The sequence below is a fragment of the Ahaetulla prasina genome, chromosome 3 (genome assembly GCF_028640845.1).
Source record: "Ahaetulla prasina isolate Xishuangbanna chromosome 3, ASM2864084v1, whole genome shotgun sequence".
Taxonomy (NCBI): Eukaryota; Metazoa; Chordata; class Lepidosauria; order Squamata; family Colubridae; genus Ahaetulla; species Ahaetulla prasina.
In genome coordinates, this window is record NC_080541.1 from 38,737,598 (window position 1) to 38,761,191 (window position 23,594).

The 23,594-nt window shown below is 38.1% G+C and overlaps 1 protein-coding gene across 1 annotated transcript in view; it reads left to right on the forward strand.

The window, feature by feature from the left end:
* The first annotated feature begins 37 nt into the window (after positions 1-37).
* The window catches only part of PAG1 (phosphoprotein membrane anchor with glycosphingolipid microdomains 1), a 150,046-nt gene continuing 126,489 nt past the window's right edge, over positions 38-23,594 (forward strand). The window contains exon 1 of the mRNA XM_058176476.1: positions 38-81. The gene's annotated coding sequence lies outside the window, so the exon portion shown is untranslated. The remainder of the gene's footprint in view (positions 82-23,594) is intronic.

Genomic DNA, 23,594 nt, shown 5'->3' on the forward strand with positions numbered 1-23,594 from the left:
CTTTCCTTTGCTTTACAGAACTGCAAAAGTTGTAAATGTGAGGACTGGTGATACCCCCCGACTTCCCAGAACGAGCACAAGGTATAGTTAAAAATAAAACAAACATATGCTAAAAAAATTTCGTCCCAACTTAATTATACTCCTACAATCATCAATTCCTAACTTCCCCCGAAAACAATCAAAAATAATACATCATAATCATTCAAAAACAGTCTGATAACTCTTAGTCTGATATCTACTTTGAATATAGTCAATCCATTTTTCCCATTCCTTTAAGTATCTTTCTTGCGTATTGTCTTTCAAAAAGGCTGATATCTTCGCCATCTCAGCCAAATTGGCAACTTTCAATATCCATTCTTCTATTGTAGGTACTTCTTTTTTCTTCCAGTATTGTCCTATTAGTAATCTTGCTGCTGTTATTAGATTTAAAATCAATTTAGTCTCAATTACTGTACAATCCGTAATAATTCCCAACAAAAAAAAATTGCGGCAGGAACTTTATCTTCTTTTTCAAAACATTTTGTAAAATCCACCAAATTTTTATCCAAAAGGCCTTTATATCCTTACAAGTCCACCAAATATGAAAATATGTAGCATCATCACAATTACATCTCCAACATTTTGCTTGCATATCTGGATAATTACACGATAATTTCTTAGGATCTAAATGCCATCTATAAAACATTTTATAAAAATTTTCCCTCAGATTCTGTGCCTGCGTGAATTTAACATTTCTAACCCAAATTTTTTCCCAAGTTTCCAATAATATTGGCTCCTGAAAATTTTGTGCCCACTTTATCATACAGTCCTTTACCAAGTCCCTTTCAGAATCTATTTCAAGTAACACATTATACAATCTCTTTATATGCTCCTGAGACTGATTTCTAATTTGCTTTACCGAATTTCCCTCGTTTGCTCTATACCAATTTTCTGATCTTCCTTCCATCTAGCACGTAGTTGCTTATATTGAAACCAAGTATAATTTTTCCCTTCTTCTTTTAGTACGTGCAGAGATTTTAATTGCAAATTACCTCTTTCAGTATACAAAAGATCTTTATATGTAATCATTTCCTGATTCTGTTCTATATTTATATTCTCTATTGTATGTCTAGGACTTGCCCATATAGGAACCTTATAATTTAGTTTGTAAGAGTATTTTTTCCAAACACGCAGAAGAGCAGTTCTTAACACATGATTTTTAAAGGCCTTATCCACCTTTTTTGTCATAAATTAAATATGCATGCCATTCATATAGCAAGTCATAACCTTCTATATTCAAAATTCTTTCCTCCGTTAAATTAAACCAATCACTTATTGCAGAGAGAGCAGCTGCTTCATAGTATAATTTAAAATTGGGCATTTTTAAACCTCCCCTTTCCCGAGAATCTTGAATTATTTTCATTTTAACCCTAGCTTTTTTACCTTCCCATATAAATTTGTTAATTCCCTTCTGCCATTCCTCAAGATTCTTATTTTTCCTAATTATTGGTATCATCTGAAAGAGGAATAAAAATCTAGGTAAAACATTCATTTTAATAGTAGCTATTCTCCCCAGCAAAGATAATTGCATTTTTTTCCAAACAATCAACTCCTTCTGAACTTTTTGCCATAAAACTTCATAGTTATTCTTATACAATTTCACATTTGACGATGTAATATAGACCCCTAAGTATTTAACCTTCTTTACAATTTCAAATCCTGTTATTTCCTCTAGTTTTTCTTTCTGTTGTCTGGCCATATTTTTTATTATCACTTTTGTTTTTTTCTGATTTACCTTAAACCCTGAAACCTTCCCATATTGATCAATTATTTCCAACAAAGATTTACTAGAGTTTATAGGGTTTGTTAAAGTAATCACCAGGTCATCTGCAAAAGCTCTCAGCTTATATTCATGTTGTCTAACTTTAATTCCCTCTATCTCCTTTACTTCTCGTATTTTATCCAATAATGGTTCTAGAGTTAGAATAAACAATAATGGTGATAAAGGACATCCCTGTCTTGTTCCTTTCACAATCTTAAAAGGTTCTGTTAAGCTACCATTGATTATAATCTGTGCTGTTTGCTCTCCATAAATTGCCCTAATTATTCTTGTAAAACCATCTCCAAATTGCATCTTTTCTATTAATTTAAATAAAAAATCCCAATGCAATTGATCAAAAGCTTTCTCTGCATCAAGAAAAATAAATGCTGCTGGAATAAAATTTTTCTTTTCTAAATACTCCAGTAAATTAACAATCTGCCTAACATTATTCCTCATATGTCTCCCTTTTATAAATCCAGATTGATCATTATGAATTCTTTGCTGCAAAATCAACATTAATCTATTAGCTATTATTTTAACAAAAATCTTATACTCATTATTTAAAAGCGAAATTGGCCTAAAGTTCCCAGGTTTAGAACAATCCTGTTCCTCTTTTGGTATCAATGAAAAAAAAGAGGTTCTCCATGAGGGGGGAATTCCCCCTCCTAATTGTATCTGATTAAATAATTCCTTAAGTGGACCTAACATCTCATCCTGTAAATTCCTATAATAACTAACTGTAAGCCCATCCGTACCAGGAGTTTTCCCCATTTTTAATTGTTTAATTACCAAAATAATTTCTTCAGAGGTTATAGGCCGATTCAGTTCATCCGTTTGTTCTAAAGTTAAATTTTTAACCTTATATTCCTTCAAATAATTATCAATATTATAGTACGTTGTTTTTGTCTTTTCCTTAAGGTGTATGCTAACCACCTACCAGGTCTATTTGCATTACAAAAAGTATTATGTTTGGCATATTGTATATTTGTTGCCACCTGATCAGCCATTATCATATTAAATTGATTCTGTAATAACTTTATTGCATCTTTAAGTTTTTGATCATGCGGGTTATGTATTAATAATTGTTGTTTCTTATAAATTTCCTCTTCTAGATACCTACGCTGTCTTTGTTGCTTATTTCTCTGTCTATTATTAATATATATTAATACACCTCTCATAAAAGCTTTACTGGCGTCCCAAACCATTTCTATCGATGTTTCGTTATTCAAATTATAATCAAAAAATTCTTTCATCTGCTTTTTACATTGATTTACATTATCCTGATATCTAAACAAATTTTCATTTAATCTCCAAGTTCTTCTACCTTCTTTTCCATATTGCAATTCCATCCAAACAGGACTATGATCAGACAAACATCTTGGAAATATCTTAGTTTTCTTCACCCTAAAAAGCAAATCATTAGAAATTAAAATAAAATCAATACGTGAGAAGGATTGATGCCTATCAGAGAAAAAAGTATAGTCTCTTTCCTCCAAATTCCGCAGTCTCCATACATCTCTCAACTCAAGATTTAGGCAGCTTTGCATGTGCAGGTATCTTAGAAAAAATTCTCTTGTCCTTTCGTGTATCTATTACTCCATTCCAATCTCCCAATATAATACACGATTTATAATCCCATAGAATCAACTTATCATACAACATTCTATAAAAATTTTCTTGTTGCTGATTGGGTGCATATATACCAAACAAAAGGGTCTTTTTTGTTTCTATTGTAAGTTCAATAGCAATATATCTTCCGTGAATATCTGCCTCTATTAACTTGGCTGGTATATCTTTTCTCAAATAAACCACTATGCCATGTTTTTTGTCCAAAGCTGAGGCAACAAAATGTTTACCTAACTTTGAGTTTATTAAGTACTTTTGATCTGATAGTTTAATATGCGTTTCTTGTAAGCAAATCACATCATTTCTAAATTGTTTCAAATAATGAAATATTTTTCTTCTCTTCTGAGCTGAATTCAAACCATTGACATTCCAGGTCAAGATTTTATTTGCCATTACTGGCCTGCTGAAGCTTTTGAGTGATCAGCTGAAGATCGTCCTCCCGTATCTTCGGCCATGCTCCTCCCACCGCTTCTGTAGCAGAATCCTGAACTTTACTTTGAGTTTGTTGCTCCTTTTCTTTACGCTTAAGGGCTCCCCTCGTCAGTCTTTGTTCTTGTGGTTGTTCCTCAGATGGTAACATCACTGGAATCACCTCAGCTTCCACACCCATTTGAGTCTCTTGAATTCTTTTTTCTATTATTTCTACTTCAAGTTTCAGCACGGTGGAAAGAAAATCTTTGGCCTTAAGCACTGTATCAATACAATATCTCCTTCCTTGATAATACACTGTCAAACCAACTGGAACCTCCCATCTAAATTGAATCTGGTATTTCTTAAGTTCTTGTGTAAAAAATGTAAAGTCCTTTCTATCCCTTAACATCTTGGGAGGAATCTCTTTCAAAACCTTCAGCTCCTGTTCTCCTATTTTCAAGTTTTTCTGAAATGCAACTTGCAAAATTTGATTCTCACTGTTCTTTTCAAAAATAAACCACAATGTCTCTAGGAAGTTTCTTCTGCCTAGCAATCCAGGAATTAACTCTATAAATTTTGTCAATTTGATAAGCAACCTCTTGTGGATCAAGTTCAATAAATTCAGCCAGAGCTTCTGATAAATTTTTTTTTAAATCTTCCCCTTTCTCCTCATTCAAGCCCCTAATTCTCAGAGCTCCTTCCATCATTCTATACTGCATCACCACCACTTGATCTTCATTTTTGTCCAATTTGATTTGCATTCCCCCCATTCTATTTTCTATTTGCTGATTTGACTGAGCAATTTCTTGCACCTCCTCCTCCACCACCTCCAGTCTTTTTGCCAAACCTTGGAAAGCCATCAAAATATCTTCTCTTATTTTTTTATTATTCTCTTTTATTTCTTCTCTTATTTTCTCATTATTATCCATCATCTCCTTAAACTTTTCTTCAAACACTTTCCCTTGCTCTTTAATCAAATCTTCTAAAGCTGGTTCAGAACCCCTTCTGCCCCCAGTCTTAGGTGGTTTAGTAGCCATTTCAGTTTTTAAAATTCACAAAATATAAGTCTAGAAACTTCTCTTTTCCCCTTTAAGTATGGGAGAGCTCACTTCACTTCATTAGAATCCACACATAACGTTTCTTAGCTTCTTAGTTACACAGCCTGTTTACAATTCCATTCTTCACTTTCACTTCCTTTCAGGCGCCATCTTAAACAGTCAGTTAAAACAAAGAAAAAAAAGTTTCTCTTTTTAAAAGGGTAGAAGTCAGGAAATCAAAAATACTTGCAATCTAGTAGTTGTTTACTTGTGCTTATTCCGTCTGCTTATAGAAATCCATAAAGATAAGACAATTAGCAGAGATGGACACTTTCTTCTTTTCCTGCTTTTGCAGGAGCGCACTGAAGGTCGGAGCTTGGCAGGGTTATTTATGGGACTCGACCCTCAGGGCTCTGCTTAATAAAAAACAAAGCCCCTGGGGAGGTCTACCACTCCCCTGCAGCTCTTATCTTTCCCTTTCATCCAGGGAAGGAGATTAAAGCCAGCTTTTTCCTGGCTTTTACGAAGTTCAGTACGGAGCCCCTTAATTAGGAACTCAGCGAAGAAGGTGGCGCCACCGGAAGTCGAAGTGGAAAAGTTTTTGATTTGATAGTTTGATTTGATGGTTCAGTTTGCTTTTTTAAAAATCTATTCTCTTCTGTACAAAATGAGAGATATAATTTTCCAAAATGTATGCAGAGTGGATTTTTGTTGTTCAGTCTCTAGATCATATCTGACTCTTCATGACCCCTTGGACCACAACATATCAGCTGACTTTGGGTCGGTCACTCTCTCTCAGCCCAATTCACCCTACAAGACTGTTGTAGGGAAAGTAGGAGGGGAATAAATATTGGCACTTTTCCTGTTTTGAGTTTTATACCCTGTTTCCCTGAAAATAAGACCCAACTCAAAAATAAGTCCTAGCATGATTTTTCAGGATGCTCATAATATAAGCCCTACCCCCAAAATAAGACCCAGTTAAGATTGTCAGCCAGATGGGTGCATTTAGTACCGTATTGCACCTAACCAGAAAATAAGTCCTAATGCATCTTTTGGAGTAAAAATTAATATAAGACCTGGTCTTATTTTTGGGGAAACACGGTATGAAAAAGGTGGGATAGAAATCTTTAAAAATTAAAATTTAATAATTTTATATTATTAATAAAAATTAATAATAATTACACACCCTCAATTCTCAGATTGTAACAAATGTTCTCCTCCTCACTCATTTTGAAAACTGCCTACTAAGAGATTATTGTACATTGTCATGGGTTCATGCAAGTTCCCTCTGAAAGGAACAAAAGAGGACAAATTTAGATTACAAAAGACACCAGGCTTGACTTCACATAAGGAAGTTGGTGCTTCCTAATGATGAGCATGATAACTTGCTCCGTGTTTGAGAGATGTGCTTGGTTCCAGCAAAATGGTTCCTTGAGCATAAGTAAGTTACTTACAAGAAAATTTTTGCTAATGCATAGCCTGAAAATATGCTGCAATACAAGCAAACATAAATATGACTCACCTTCAGATCTCACAGCTGAATATGTGGAAATGCTGGAGAGTATCAGTTGCCCATCTTTTCTTTTGCAGGATTGTATTCATTATTACAGAGCAGCTTCTATCTGATTGGTTGAAAATGAATGTTGACTAGTAAGAATGGGGACTATTTTTTGATAATATTAATTAAGAAAAAAATAGCTCTTGATATCAGGTAGGCGTAGGACATATAACAGGTATCCATATGGTTCTTTTCCCCATATTATCTTTGCCAGCACTCCACCAATTGATTTTATCTGAAATACAGTTAAATAAAACTGTTATATGATCTGCATTGTAAATACTTCATTTACTTTGATGTAGTGGAACAAAATAGTAGGAATTTGTTTAATGCATTGGTGGTCAAAATGAAAATACATTTATAATGACTTTGCTTAAGTTGGCCGATTAGTAGAATATAAATCTTTCTAAACAGGTCACAACCACAGAAATGCAATTAAATAAAATTAAGGATGGGGGAGGAGAAACATGAAATAGCTGTTAAATAAATCCATAGTAGAACTCTGTGAGCAGTTTAAACAAATTTATTTCCCACGAAGATAAACTGCTATCTCAGAGTACATTCCTACATTAAATTAGAGGTCTTGGGGGAATATTGAGAGTAGCAAATGGAAAATTCCAGTTGTTCTCTAAAAAATAACACATTCCTCACTGGCAGATGTTAGTATTCAGTGAACTCTAGTAAAGAAAATGGTAGATTTATCTTCCCGTTGTGCTGCTCTTTTCGATAATTCTCAAGAATAATTTTTTTGGAGAACACAAATTAAGATTGTAATTCATTTTAATTTTCGACAACCATATGTTAAGTCCCAGGCAATTGATACTAATTGCTATTGCTATTTATTTTTTTGTTTATTTATGCATCACTGAAAAAGAAAGAAAACATTTTGACATTTTTGAAGGATGTTACACCTAGTTTAGATGGTTTTGCCATCTACCTTTCCAATCCATAGAAGGAGACAGTGAATGGAATGAATACTGAAAATAAATGATTGACTACACAAATTAGCAGAGTGCATATGAACATATCATTTTCTTTAGAAGAGGACCAAGCTAATGAAACTATCAGCTCAAAAACTGAAGAATTAAGTCTCAGTACCAGAAGATAAAGTATGTACTTGAACCCTATCATTTCAGATCTTGATGTAGAGAATATTGAATTCTAACTAGAAGCAAGACAAATATTTCACATCAACCAATGAGACTAAATGGCAGCAAATCAAAGAATTGACCACTTGCAGAAAAAGGTACTTGATGGGAGATGAAGGTTGGCAGAATTTGACTTAAAGCTCAGGTCTTCTCTGCTCCAGTTACACATGAAGGAGGAATAAAAAGTAAAGTTTTACGTTTAGGCAAGAAAAACCAAATGCACAGGTATAGAATTTATGGTACCTGGCTCAATAGTAGCAACTGTGAGTGGGATGTTAGCGTCCTAGTGGACAATCACTTAAATATGAGCCAGCAGTCTGCTGCAGCTGCCAAAAAAGCCAACACAGTCCTAGACTGCTATTAGCTATAATTAGAACTGAGGAAAAAACAATTGCTACCAACCTGCCTTCCACTGAGGACCTGTATACTGCACGAATCAAGAAGAGGGCCGTGAAAATATTTACAGACCCCTCAAATCCTGGACATAAACTGTTTCATCTCCTACCCTCAAAACGACACTATAGAGCACTGCACACCAGAACAACTAGACACAAGAACAGTTTTTCCCTGAATGCCATCACTCTGCTAAACAAATAATTTCCTCAACACTGTTAAACTATTTACTAAATCTGCACTATTATTAATCTTCTCATCGTTCCCATCATCTATCTCCTTCCGCTTATGACTGTAACTTTGTTGCTTGTATCCTTACGATTTATACTGATATTGTTTCCTGATTGCTTATTTGTAGCCTATGACTATCATTAAGTGTTGTATCATTAAATGTTAAATTTGTAACCTATGACTATCATTAAGTGTTGTAAGTGTTGTACCTTGATGAAGGTATCTTTTCTTTTATGTACACCGAGAGCATATGCACCAAGACAAATTCCTTGTGTGTCCAATCACACTTAACCAATAAAAAATTCTATTCTATTCTATTCTAACAGAGGTATAGAATCACAATCACGTGAAGAGTTAATACTACTTTAAAATGCCTTGGTAAGACCACACTTGGAATATTGCATCCAGTTTTGGTCGCTACAACATAAAAAAGATGTTCAGAGAAAATCAACAAAGATGATTAGGGGACTGGAGGCTAAAATATATGAAGAATAGTTGCAGAAATTAATATGCCTAGATTAATGAAAAGAAGAACTAGGGGTGATACAATATGCCAGTGTTCCAATATCAAAACAGCTGCCACAAAGAAGGGTGGGTGTCAAGTTATCATCTAAAGTACCTGAGGGCGGGAAAAGAAGTAATTGAAGAAAACTAAAGAAAGAGAAAAGCAACCTAGAACTAAGGAGAAATTTCCTGACAGAACAATTAATCAATGGAACAACTTGCTTCCAGAAGTTGTGGGTGCTCCAACACTGGAGATTTTTAAGAAAAAATAGGACAACCATTTGTCTGAAATGGTATAGGGTTTCCTGCTTGAGCAGGCAGTTGAATTAGAAGGAAGCCCCTTCCAGCTTTGTTATTTTATTATTCTGGATACCTCAGGCACCTTCAGAGGAGAGTTCCTTTACTGGAAGTTGGATAATTTCCATGGTGTTAGATACTAGCAGTGAAGCAATAGGCTTCATTCAGGTCCGTTGAAAAAGTGGGAAAAATACTAGAACCTGAATGGTTAAGCCTCCTGACAGCTCCCTCTATAAGGGCAATAAGGATCAGAGAGGCAAGTGCTGGATTGTACAGACTTAGAATAAAGAACAGTTGTTTGAGCTTGGCTTCCGTCTCTTCATTCGTCCTATCCAACACGTTGTATTCCTGATCTTTGCACTGGACTTAACAACTATAACCAACTTCTCTTTTGAACATGCCCATCCTATCCAGTCCATTGTTAATTTTTGACATCTAGATTGACTCAATTATAACAAATGCCTCTCTGAGGCAATCAGACAGTGAATTAAAATCCAATTTACAGTTCTATGAGCAGGAATGTTGTAAATTAAGTTTCATGATATATGACTGACCTGTTTATTTTCTACCTGAGTCTAGTTAGGCTATGAAAATGATGTTGATGGGATATACTTGTTTTCTGGACCGTGTCCAGTTCATCTGAAAAATAAACTACTGACCAGAGCAGAGAGTACTTTTCACAAGGACTGTCGTTTTGCTTAGTGTATTAATGACTTGGATTAAAATGCTGAAAGAATGCTTATCAAAGCAACAAATTAAAATCAAAGTGGTCTTGTTAGTATAGAGAAATGCCCTGAAAACAACAGAATGTAATTTAACAGAAATGAGTGCATACTGTAGGTACAGGATGGGAATATCTCACTTTATAGAAATACTTATTAAAAAGATATTGGAGTGGTAGTCAATTGCGAACTGAATATGAGTCAGCAGTATGATTTGGCTACAAAAAAAGGGAAATGGACATTTAGACCACATGATCAGAAGTAAAGTTTACAAATCATGGGCATTCCGATTTTATTTGGCATTGGTTAAACATCAGCATATTCAATCCAGTTCTGGAACAGATTTGGAGCAGCAATGCAAGGATTGGAAATTAAATCAAGGAATAGAAACTAAGGCCTTAGAAGAGAATGGAGCAGTGTTTAGCCTTTAAGAGAGAAAAAAAGAAGAAGATAGCTTTCTTCAGCTACCTAAAAGAATGTCTTACAAAAGGTTGGGATCTGTCCTTATCTGTCCTTCCAGAATTGATTTAAGTTACATAAAAACAGATTCCAACCGAAATGATCATGAAACCAGTTGCTCAGAGAGATGACAGGCGCTACACTAGTGGAGGCTAGCCATCTCTTACAGTTCTTTGAACTGGATTCCTGTTATTATTATGGATGGTTGGTCCATAATATGATATTTGATCAGCCAAATATTTAGGCTAAATTTGGTGGTTTTGCCCACTAATCAAGTTCTTCACAAAGACCTGGGATAGGCAGATGTTATGGTTTAATGGTGTTAAAGCTATTGTCCGGTGATGTAAGATGTCCCAAATGTTCCAGTAATTGGAAGCTATTCCAAAATAAGCTTGTTCCAAATGTTCCAATTATTGATTTTTAAATTTCTGAGGGATTTTACACAATAGTTAAACCAGAAAAATGTTCAGAAAATTAATAAAGAAACATAGTGAATAAAAAAGAAAGGAAAAAGAAAGAAAAATATAAAGAAGACACTTCCAATCGTCATTACAGCATTTTCAGATATATTTATCATCTGTTCTCTCTCTTTAAGGTTGTTTGAACTGGATTCCTATATTGAGTGGGTTATGGTGGTTGTGACTGGATCATCTGATCATGATTCTATCAGATCTATGATCTGATTATAGATTCCAGTTCTATGATGACAAAAGGGATGCGGTGGCTCAGGGGCTAGGACGTTGAGCTTGCCGATTGAAAGATCGGCAGCTCGGCAGTTTGAATCCCTAGTGCTGCCGTGTAACGGGGTGAACTCCCATTACTTGTCCCAGCTTCTGCCAACCTAGCAGTTTCGAAAGCACGTAAAAATGCAAGTAGAAAAAATAGGGACCACCTTTGGTGGGAAGGTAACAGCGTTCCATACGCCTTTGGCATTGAGTCATGCCGGCCACATGACCACGGAGACGTCTTCGGACAGCGCTGGCTCTTCGGCTTTGAAACGGAGATGAGCACTGCCCCCTAGAGTCGGGAACGATTAGCACGTATGTGCGAGGGGAACGTTTACCTTTTACCTATGATGACAAGGTCTTTTTGCTGCCTTCAACTCTGTGGACAAATTACAAAATATTTATACAGAACAATATACAGGGTGGATAGTTCAAGTACCTCTTATTTAAAGTGCCTGCTAATTGTTTCAGTCCCTTCTGGAATAAATTGTAAATGTTATTTTTGTCCCAAATAACCAGAAGTGGCATTCAGCAGGTTCTTACCAGTTCTGGAGAACCGGTAGCAGAAATTTTGAGTAGTTAGGAGAACCGGTAAATACCACCTCTGGGGCCCCATCCCCATCTATTCTCTGCCTCCCGAGTCCTAGTTGATCAGAAGGAAATGGGGATTTTGCAGTAACCTTCCCCTGCCACGCCCCCAAGCCACGCCCCCAAGCCACGCCCACCAAGCCATGCCCATAGAACTGGTAGTAAAAAAAATTGAATCCCACCACTGCAAATAACCATACTTATAATGCAATGAATGTTCAAATGCCCAGTGATAGCTTTCTCGATATATTAAAAATTATCTTTTCATGATTAAACATTAGAGTAAACTGCTAGTTTTCCATAAATCTCCATTCCTTTCTCTAAAAATGCCTGAGTAATTTATTCATGAATGCAGTGAAAGATTTCCAGGCTTTGGGACAGTACAAGAAGACCTTGAGAAGAGCCCTTTAGCAGTTTTTAAACTCGTTCACAAGCCAGCTGTTACCATCTGCCAATGAAAGGGGATTGGCAAGAGTATTTTTCAAATGTTTGCCAAAATCCAATCCAATCCAAGAAAAAATGGTTTATTTTAATCCTTTGAGGCTGTTTCCTCAAACGATAAAAGTTTACATAACTGATCGTGTTAGATACAGTTTCTTCACACAGATGCATTATTGACAAGAAAAAAATTGGAAATGTGATCTCATGTAATGTAACCCACAAAAATAAAGGGAGGAGGGTTGGGGGTTGATGAGAAACTTCTTACATTTTAAATCTTTTTTTTCCATTCCCGCTCCCCTGCAAATTGAATACTATTTTTTATAAACTAAAGGTGATAGGAAATATGTTAATCAAGAAATCTGTTTTACATCATGGCTGATGTAACTATATTGAAAACAGCAAGCTTTTATAATTATCAGTTGATTTGGCTTGTTAAATTTATATTCAGCTATCTCTCCACTCCAATAACTCAAGATGGCATGCATAACACTTCCTCCTCCAATTGCCTCCTGTGAAGTCAAACCTGCGAGTTACTGTGATTGAAAGAGAGTTGTCGGCTCAAAATCATTCAGTGAATTTCCATGGCTTCCATGAGAATGGATTTAACCATGAATCTTCCTGGTGCAGTTTTTGTTTTCTCATGCTGTTACCGGCACATCACATGTTTGCCATAGCATTCTTTTCTTCATGGGAGCCCAATTTCCTGAACTATGTTTCCTTGTGTTTCTCTAGGAAATAATGAGCTGGTGAATGTTAACATTTCATCTAGATCAGGGGTGTCAAACTCGATCCCATCATGGGCCGTATCAGGATTTTGTTTGCCCTTGGAGGCCAGGGTGGGTGTGACCTGGTCATTGCAGCCGACTGGATGGGCGGAAGCAGAATGGGTCTGGAAACCCTTTGTTCCAGGACAGCCCCATGGAACAAAGCATTTGATAAAGTAGACCATAACCTACTACTAGATAAAGTAGAAAAATGTGGGTTAGACAGCACTACCACCAGATGGATTCGTAACTGGCTGACCAACTGCACTCAACATGTAGTCCTCAACGGAACTACATCCACATGGAGGGAAGTATGCAGTGGAGTACCCCAAGGCTCTGTTTTAGGCCCAGTACTCTTCAACATCTTCATCAATGACTTGGACGAGGGGATAGATGGGGAACTCATCAAATTTGCAGATGACACCAAGCTGGCAGGAATAGCCAACACTCCAGAAGATAGGCTCAAGTTACAGAAAGATCTTGACAGACTTGAACATTGGGCGCTATCTAACAAAATGAAATTCAACAATGAAAAAAGGTAAGGTTCTACATTTAGGCCAGAAAAACAAAATGCACCAGTACCGTATATGTGGTACCTTGCTCAATAGTAGTACCTGTGAGAGGGATCTTGGAGTCCTAGTGGATAACAATTTAGATATGAGCCAGCAGTGTGCAGCAGCTGCTAAAAAAGCCAACACAGTTCTGGGCTGCATAAACAGAGGGATAGAATCAAGATCACGTGAAGTGTTAGTACCACTTTATAATGCCTTGGTAAGGCCACACTTGGAATATTGCATCCAGTTTTGGTCGCCACGATGTAAAAAAGATGTTGAGACTCTAGAAAGAGTGCAGAGAAGAGCAACAAAGATGATTAGGGGACTGGAGGCTAAAACATATGAAGAACGGTTGCAGGAACTGGGTATGTCTAGTTTAACAAAAGAAGGACTAGGGAGACATATAGCAGTGTTCCAATATCTCAGGGGCTGCCACAAAGAAGAGGCAGTCGGGCTGTTCTCCAAAGCACCTGAGGGTAGAACAAGAAGCAATGGGTGGAAACTGATCAAAGAAAGAAGCAACTTAGAACTAAGGAGAAATTTCCTGACAGTTAGAACAATTAATAAGTGGAACGACTTGCCTTCAGAAGTTGTGAATGCTCCAACACTGGAAATTTTAAAGAAAATGTTGGATAACCATCTGACTGAGATGGTGTAGGGTTTCCTGCCTGGGCAGGGGATTGGACTAGAAGGCCTCCAAGGTCCCTTCCAACTCTGTTGTTATGTTATAAAATCTGGGCGTATTGTAGGTGGGATCCATCCCACAGGCCACATGTTTGACACCCCTGATCTAGATGATGCCAATTTTATCCTATTGTCCTACAGCTGGACAATCTTGAGTATTTGAAGACAAAGAATGAGATGTGTGTCCATGTGTTTTCGCGAGTGTGTGTGTGTGTGTGTGTGTGTGTGAGAGAGAGAGAGAGAGAGAGAGAGAGATCAAGAAGCAGATGTACAATTTTAAGAGAAGGCTTACTTTATTAATCCAACAAAATGAAATTTAATGTGGAGAAAAAGAAGGTTTTACACCTGGGCAGGAAAAACCAAAGGTACACGTACAGATTAGGTGAACCAGAGCTCAAAAACAATAACAGTGAGAGGGACCTTGGAGTCCTAGTGGGTGATCACTTAAACATGAGTCAGCAGGACTGGTGGGTTGCCCCCAGTTTGGACTGGTTCTATAGAACCGGTAGTAAAACCAGCGGGAGGCTCTGCCCAATGACCTGGATGTCATCGTAGGTGATCTGTGCATGCACAGAAGCCTCTGCGCATGCGCACAAGCTCGGCGCTTGCAAGATCCCATTGCAAACCAGTAGTAAAGGAAAGTAGAACCCACCCCTGGTCAGCAGGGTGCAGCAGCAGCCAAAAAGGCTAATACAATCCTTATATAATATAAACAGAGGCATAGAATTAAAATCATATGAAGCATTAGTACTGCTTTATAAAGCTTTAGTAATGCCCCACCTGAATTATATATCCAGTTTTGGTCACTACATTACAAAAAAGATATTGAGACTTTGGAAAAAGTGCAAAGAAGAGCAACTAAGATGATTAAAGGCTTGAAGACTAAAAGATATGAATAAAGATTGCATGATTTGGGTTTGGCTACTCTAGAAAAAAGAAGGACTAGGAGGGACATGATAGCAGTATTTAAGTATTTGAGAGGCTGCCATAAAGAGGAGGGGTTCAATTTCTTTTCCAAAGCACCAGAGGACAGGACAAGAAACAATGGATGGAAACTAATCAAGGAGAGAAGCAACCTGGAATTAAGGAGAAACTTCCTAACAGTGAGGACAATTAACTAGTGGAGCAGCTTGCCTTCAGAAGTTGTGGGTCATCACTGAATGTTTTTAAGAAGAGACTGCAATGGTTTAAGGTCTCCTGTTTGAGCAAGGGGCTGGACTAGAAAACCTCCAAGCTCCCTTCCAGCTCTATTCTGATTGATTGAAGAGGCAAAATAAGAGAATTTTGTATGTTGATATAGAAATTATATCAGAACATAGGCAAATGATTACAATCTCCTCTGAACCATGAATGTGTTAAGATAAGGAGGATATGAAGACCATAACTTGCATTTGAGTGTAATCAAAATGTAGGTGAAACCAGGACAAAATTTAATTTGATGTAAATTATACAGGGGTGGGCTTCAAAAATTTTAGCAAGGGGTTCTCCAGTTGCTGGGTGGGTGTGGCCATGGTTGGCCTCCTGCATCATGGTGGGGGGGCGTTTTTGCCCTCCCCAGACTCTGGAGGCTTTCCTTGAGCCTCCAGGAGGGCAAAAATGGCCTCCCCAGGCTCCAGAGGCCCTCTGGAGGTAGGAAATGGGCCCATTTCTGGCCTCTCCAAACTTCCGGTAGGCCCGTATTTCGCCTTCCCCGAACCTCTGTGCGCACCCTGCACTTACCTGCATCCAAAACAGGCCGCATGGAAACTCCTGGGAGGGACAGGGTGGGTGGGGCCAGCCAGGAGTGGGATTTGGGGGTTCTCCAAACTGCACAGAATCTTAGCTAGAGGTTCTCCCAAACACCTGCAAACCCGCAGCCCACCCCTGAATTTATCTTTACATTTATTTTAAACATAGTTAAATAATAATTAAATTAATTAACTCCCCATGTATTTAATAATGTTCCCTTCAGAGTAAAGTTTGAAAGGATTCAACGTGGATATCCTACCCAAGGTTGTTGAAGTCTATATAATCCTTGAGCCCTCAGGTTCTGAAGCCTCTTATACAAACAGGTTGTGACAGTTATGTTAGTGTACAAGAAATCTCTGAAACAGCTCAATAGGTTTGACACAAATAAAATAGAACTGTAGTGTTTTCTTAGAATCACCACTTCAGTTTTGTAAATTCCAAATGCATATCACTGACATGTTGCAAATGTATCTATGTATTTTATAGTAGTTGCTTAGTATGAACTATTCTACACAATAACTTTTCAGAAAGATTCAAACTTATGTTAGAAAGTGGGTGCCTCTACATTCCTGAACAAACTTTCCTAACACTCTGAAATACGTAACACACAATGTATCACATTTCCAATGTGCTACTTATATCACAACTGCAAATTTTATAAAATTAAAATCATATATTTCTCAGCTATCCTGATGGATCTTCTCATTCTTTTGACACTTATTACTGCAATTGAAAGAATTAGTTAATTTGTTGGGGAATTCAATTCACTAAAAAAGTGTAATTCCATGCTGTCCCAAAGGTGCAACTTTTTCAAGAGGCAACTGTACTTTCTGATTTTTCTTTGAAGATGTTTTGCTTCTCATCCAAAGAAGCTTCTTCAGCTCTGAGCCTGTGCTCAACAGTGAAGGGACACAGGGCAGAAAACATCCTGTAGAAAACACAGCTCCAACTTCTCAATGAAAGAATGAAACAGATTAATTTCACAATTGAGGTTTTGAAAGGGAGAGTGGAACACATACTCCAAGAGCTGAAATCACTTCAGAGCTGAAGAAGCTTCTTGGGTGAGAAGCAAAACATCTTCAAAGCACCTTTGGGACAACCATGACCTGGATGACTGAGAATCTCCACAGACATGTAATTCCATGCTGCTTATTTTAGAAAGTCCTTCTGTCCTAAACATTAATAACATCCATATCAGCTGGTTTAGTTTTACTGTAGTTTTGCACATTGTTTTCATATCGTTTGTGACATGTAAACAAATGTTTCTTACTTAGCATATTGTATGAATCCAGTCAATTGGGATTTATTCAACAACCAAGTTTAAATACATCACATTTTGACGTGATAGGTCAACCTGGTTAGTATGTCAAGCCCTGTAATAGATCTTCAGATATTTTCAAGTGGTATAAAAGTACCCTTGGATATCTTCTTCCCAATAGTTCCTGTTCCAAAGCAGAAGATATGATTGTTTCTCTCTTCATTTTTATTTACCAAGGGTTTTGACAAAGCCACTTCCTCTTCTATGGGTTCCCATAGAAGAAAATCATGAAAGCAAATACAGAAATTTTATTTTCAATCCATAATGTTCACACTTGCACATAATTACTCCAAGAAACTCCTGTGGGTCACTGTAGGGATAATTTAATTTCTCTGGATTATCTTCTGCTTATAGAATGATGAATATGGCACGTCAGATCTCTCTTCAGTTCAGTTGTAATTTGTAGCTCACCTTTGCAATGATAGGAAAGTTTTGTACAGTTGATACAAACAGGGAAGTGATGTTGGAGTTCCCCAAGCTGCTGGTATTTTGGGAATTCAACTTTCTTTCTCTGGGTAATAAGTCAAGATGACTCAGAAGTTCATGATTACCATGACAAAAACTTGAACTTGACGTTGACCCAAATTATGAAGAGCCTGGTGCATATATGAGATCACAAACCACATCTGGTTTTGTTTCAGGACAAACACAAAGTGATCTAAAAGTGAAAGTATCCAACTCAAGTTCTTGTTGTGGGAAGATCAGTCTTTAATTTTATTTTATTTATTTATTTATTTTGTCAAACACAACAGTATATATAAGTATAAGCATGAAATAACCATACAAATTGGATACAATCAAGAGGAACATTAGGACAGGAACGGTAGGCACACTGGTGCTTTTATGCACGCCCCTTACAGACCTCTTAGGAATGGGGTGAGGTCAATAGTAGATAGTCTTTGGTTAAAGTTTTGGGGATTTTGGGAAGAGACCACAGAGTCAGGTAGTACATTCCAGGCATTAACAACTCTGTTACTGAAGTCATATTTTCTACAATCAAGATTGGAGCGTTTCACATTTAGTTTAAATCTATTGTGTGCTCGTGTATTGCTGCGATTGAAGCTGAAGTAGTCTTCGACAAGAAGGACATTGTAGCAGATGATTTTATGAGTTATACTCAGGTCATGCCGAAGGCGGCATAGTTCTAAATTTTCTAAACCCAGGATTTCAAGTCTGGTGGCATAAGGTATTTTGTTGTGAACAGAGGAGTGGAGCACTCTTCTTGTAAAATATTTCTGGACATGCTCAATTGTATTAATGTTCGAAATGAGGTGTTGGTTCCAGACAGGTGAGCTGTATTCGAGAATTGGTCTAGCAAATGTTTTGTATGCTCTGGTTAGTAGTGTAATCTTTCTGGAGAAGAAGCTACGCAAGATTAAGTTTACAATTCTTAAAGCTTTTTTGGCGATGTAGTTGCAGTGGGCTTTGGCACTTAGATCGTTTGATATGAAAACTCCAAGGTCTTTGACGGGGTGAGGGTCATCTACAAGGTAATGTCCATCAAGCTTGTATTTAGTGTTCTGATTTTTTTTTCCAATGTGTAAGACAGAGCATTTGCTGGTTGAGATTTGCCAAATTTTTGACCATTCCGACACAAAGTCAAGGTCTTTTGAAGTGTAGCCGCATTGTTGGTAGTGTTAAATGGAGGTTCATAGTTCCCCTCTATGAAGTTGGGAAGACCCTGTTATATCAGTCTGCCTGAAGCACCTAATGGATCTGTTGATCTTTTAGAGGCTGTTTAGGCAGTTTCTCAAGGATCTATTAGACAGTTTGGTTAAGACTTTGATTGCCCAAAGGAATAAAGTATGGCACTTGACCAAGTTGCTCTAGAGCAGCTTCTTTCTGTTAGTAGATCTACTGCACCTTCTTGGTTTACTGAGAACCTCAGAAAGATGAAGCCTTGTTGACAGTGGTGGGTTTACACTGGTTTGCCCCAGTTCAGGTGAACTGGTAGTGGCGGCAACGGGAGCCTCCGCCCACCTGCCCAGACATCATTACGGATGCTCTGTGCATGCACAGAAAGTTCTGTGCATGCACAGAAGTGCTGCGCATGCGCTCACAGTTCCAAACCAGTAGCGAAGGTAAGTGGAACCCACTACTGCTTGTCTATCATAATTAGTTAATGTGTTTTAAGGCAGCAGAAGATTGGATTTCAATAATACTCAACACTTCTTTCAATGATGGGGTGGTTTCATTTACTCAGAAAAGGCTCTAGTATGTACCCATTTCAAGACGCTTTCCCTTAATTTACCAATCTTGGATTATTTTAAATTGGTCCCCAACAGTGGAGACAGTGGTAACCTTGAAACTCAAGAAGATTCTAAGATAAAATAAATTAATTGGAAAGTGGGTCCAGGACATGGTATGGCACAGAAACTACATTTATCACACTTGTGAACAACTTTTGGAGAAACTAGGATGGAGGAAGTACGAATTCCCAGTCATTCTTGATTTCTCAGAAGCTTTCAATGCCATTGGTCACTGGTATCCTTTCAAACTGCTTCTTCGTGGTTGGAATGGAAGCATTGTTGATCAGTAGTTTTTTTCCTTCCCAAGAGGTGGTTTCTCCTGGGGAGAGGGAGTCAAGAAATCTGTCTGGAGGCCTATACTTTTGGACTTTTGGGAGCCTTAGGACTCCCTACTCTTGCCACTTCTTTTTAATTTATCTTCTGCATTACATCACTATATTGGACCTAGACCAAACAGGTGATGCAGTAGAAGTATTAGCTCAATGTGCGGAAATTATTGAAGCTTGTAAAGGGAGAAACAAATCAAGTCCCACAAAGATGGAAAGATGATTTGCGAACCGGACAATTCCAAGAAATACCATCTTTCAGTCTAAATGGAGTTGTGGTTCCGTGGCAACTGTGACTATGAGGGCTTTTCCACAGTTACATCCTATATGCCAGTTATGACCATTCCTGGATCAGAATCATGGTCATGGTCATTTCTATCTTAAGACACCTCCTGCTTGGATTATTGTAACATGCCCTACAAGGGGCTTTTCCTGAAAAGCATTTGGATGCTGCACCTGTTACAAATTGTGGGGACCCAAGTTGTGATGAGTATATCCTGGTATACTTGAACAATATTACTGCTTCAAGTGCTGCATTGGTTGCTAATTGGCTTCTAGGTGCAATTCAAGCTCTTCCAAGACCATGCCAGATGACAGTTGACATCTTTAAGAGGACCCACATGGCTCCATATTGGCTTAACTGAGGGGTTGATCCACAACTGTGTTCAGTTGCTCATTCAATCAGGTCAAACCTCCATCCAGGTCCCATCTATGTGAAAATGCCATCTGGCATGGTCCTAGAAGTAAGTAAACCTTTTCGGTCACTGCTCCCATCCTCTGGAATTCCCTCCCAGAGAGAAGGCATGCTGCAGAATAGCAGAATAGTGAGGTCTTGCCTGCTTTCCAGAAAGCTAAAAGGGAAGCCAAGGACCAGATTTCTACAGAGAAGACGTGCAATTCAGAGTGCTGGTTTACACTGATTGTTCCACAAGGCTTTGGGGACTTTTGTGAAGTGAACCAAAACACACCCAGTGCCAAAATATTATATTAGTTTTAATATTTACCATAGATTTCCGTAATTGACCATTTCTGTTCTTGTTGCAATTGTTTTTTTTTTATAAACTGTGTAGAGCAGGGGTCTCCAACCTTGGTCCCTTTAAGACTTGTGGACTTCAACTCCCAGAGTTCCTCAGCCAGCTTTGCTGGCTGAGGGACTCTGGGAGCTGAAGTCCACAAGTCTTAAAGGGACCAAGGTTGGAGACCCCTGATGTAGAGTAGCCTTGATTAAAGTAGTTTATCAATTAATTAAAAATGCAGATGGTCCTCGACTTACAACAGTTCATTTAGTGACCACTCAAAGTTAGAACAGCACTGAAAAACTGACTTATAATCATTTTTCACAGCTGCAACCTTTTCAGCATCCCTGTAATCATGTGGTGAAAATTCAGTTGCTTGCCAACTGGTTCCTATTTATGACCGTTGCCGTTTCCCAGGGTCATGTGGTCAATTTTTGCGGCCTTCTGACAAGTAAAGTCAATTGGGAAGCCCGATTTATCTAACAACCAGGTTACTAACTTATCAGCTGCAATGATTCACTTAACAACGGTGGCAAGAAAGGTTGAAAAAGGGGGCAAAATTCACATTCAAAATATGTCTCACTTAGCAACAGAAATTTTGGGCTCAATTGTGGTGATAAATCAAGGACTACCTGTAAAAATCCCATGTCAACTCTTAATATCACTTTTTAATTCTATCAGCTCTGTTTCACTAAATATAGTGAAAGTCCAGGTAGGAGTTGCCAATGATACAGGAAGCGGTGCTTAGTATTATGCAGCAAATGTCTCTCTGCGATATAAGAGCTTTTCTTTCATTCATTTGTATTTGCATGCATGTGTATGAAATTGGGGTGAAATTCGACCTGATCAGATTGGCTCAGGCGAACCGTTAGGGACGATTTGAATCAGTTCACCAAACCGGTAAAAATCACCCCTGGTTGGCCCCGCCAATGCCTGTCCGTCTGCCCGCTTGCCGCTTACCTCTTCCGGCCATTCGCTCAGCCCTTGCAGCCGCTCAATATTCCACAGAATTCAATGTTAAATGCAGCAGAGAGAATCCGAACTTTCCCCCCTCCATTCTCAGTGGAGTTGCTGCAGCCTGTCCCTTTAAGGTTGTCCCCGGGAGGGAGGAAGCTAAGGGGAGGGACCATAAAGGGAGCAGCAGCTCCACTGTGAATGGCGGGAGAAAAGTTCAGTTTCTTGTGCTCATACATACATTTTTTCCTACCGGGTTCTATGGGCTTCAGGATGTGTGTGTGTCATGTGATTGAATAGCCGTGGCTGTGAGTGACATCGAGTTGACCACACCCACTCAGTCACAGGACCGCCCCACCAAGCCACGCCCACAGAACTGGTAGGGGAAAAAATTGAATGTCACCACTGGTATTTGTGTTTCCAGCCTTCTTGCTGCTGAATATCCAGCTTTCAGAGTCTCTGTCTCTCATTTACACTTACTTCTGCATCACTGGAGCTCAGGGGATGCTATATATAATCTGTGTAGTGCTGGTGAATGAAGATTGTACCACCATCTGTGATGGGTATCAAATACTGTAATACTGTAAGTGTTACCACCTAACATCTTTCTAACATGCCATGAGGAATACAGATAAAAGAGCTTTGTTGTCTGCTATGGCATTGGTATTTGAGCAACCATTTTAAGAAATAATTTTATTTTGCCTCTGTAAAATTATTTGCTTTTTATGACACTGCAACAATCAACAGTAGCATTTTTTTTTCCAATAGGAGAATTACCCATAAGTCAAAACTCTCCCCCTTCTATGGCCCTTGCAATGCTAATCCATTTGCAGAAAACAAACTGGATATTTAAAGCCGCTTATCTTGAAGCAAATTACTTCCTTTTCCCACACTTTCTTTAAAAGGTCTTGGCTGCAGCTTGAGATCCCATTTAAGAACAGCACTGACTTATTTATAGCAATTCTTTGCATATTTAAAAGGGACTTTCCATATGGTATGAGTACAGGAACCTAGCAGTGTAGCAATTAACTGACAATGAGAATGGTCTTTACAGTGCCTCCCAAACAGAGGAGAGATTACTTAACAATTTGAAATAGTGAGCCCTGGATTCAAACACTGGAGACACCGCTGTTTCCTCGTGTAGAATTTAATCAGCTGAATTTTCAGAACATTTGGGGAGTGCATTGTAGAGACTACATTATACTGGAACAGAATATTGCTGGCAACCTTGGGATAATCACCTATCCTCTTTCAGATCCATTGCCTTTAAAGGCCTTGCTAAGTATAATCTATGGGCTACATTTTCATCTTAATCCAATGTTTGTTGCTATTTTGGTGCATGTTTACGCTTTCTTCCATGGAGCGGCCTCTTTGAAAACAGAGGAAGTCGCATTTTGAAAATGAAGATGAGGCATTTTAATCTCGCATTAGCTAAACAAAAGGCAATATTTCTATGAGCAAAGAAAGATTGCACAGTACATATGGTATTATGCAACACCCTGCATTTGTTTCCAAGACTGGCAAAACTGGCTGGGGAATTCTGGGAGTTCCATCAGGCTTAAAGTTGCCAAGGTTGTGGACCCCTGTTCTGGATAATTGAAATTTCCTATCCAGAAAACCTTGATTCTTGTTTTTATTTGCTATTTGGACCTCTTAGAAGCCAACACCATTCAGTGCAGTCACTCATGTACTTATAGCTATACTGGTGGCTTCCAAATTCAGTGAATGCTTTGGAAATTTATCTGGCATTCCTTCCTATAGGGTTACTGTCCTGAAACCAGACTTGAAATCTTGGGTTTAGAAAACTTAGAACTATGCCGCCTTCGACAGGATCTGTATTTAACTCATAGAATCATCTATTGCAATGTCCTTCCTGTTAAAGACTACTTCAGCTTCAATCACAACAATACAAGAACAAACAATAGATTTAAACTTAATGTTAACCACTTCAATCTTGATTGCAGAAAATATGACTTCTGTAACACAGTTATTAATACTTGAAACACACTACCTGACTCTGTGGTCTCTTCTCAAAATCCCCAAAGCTTTAACCAAAAACT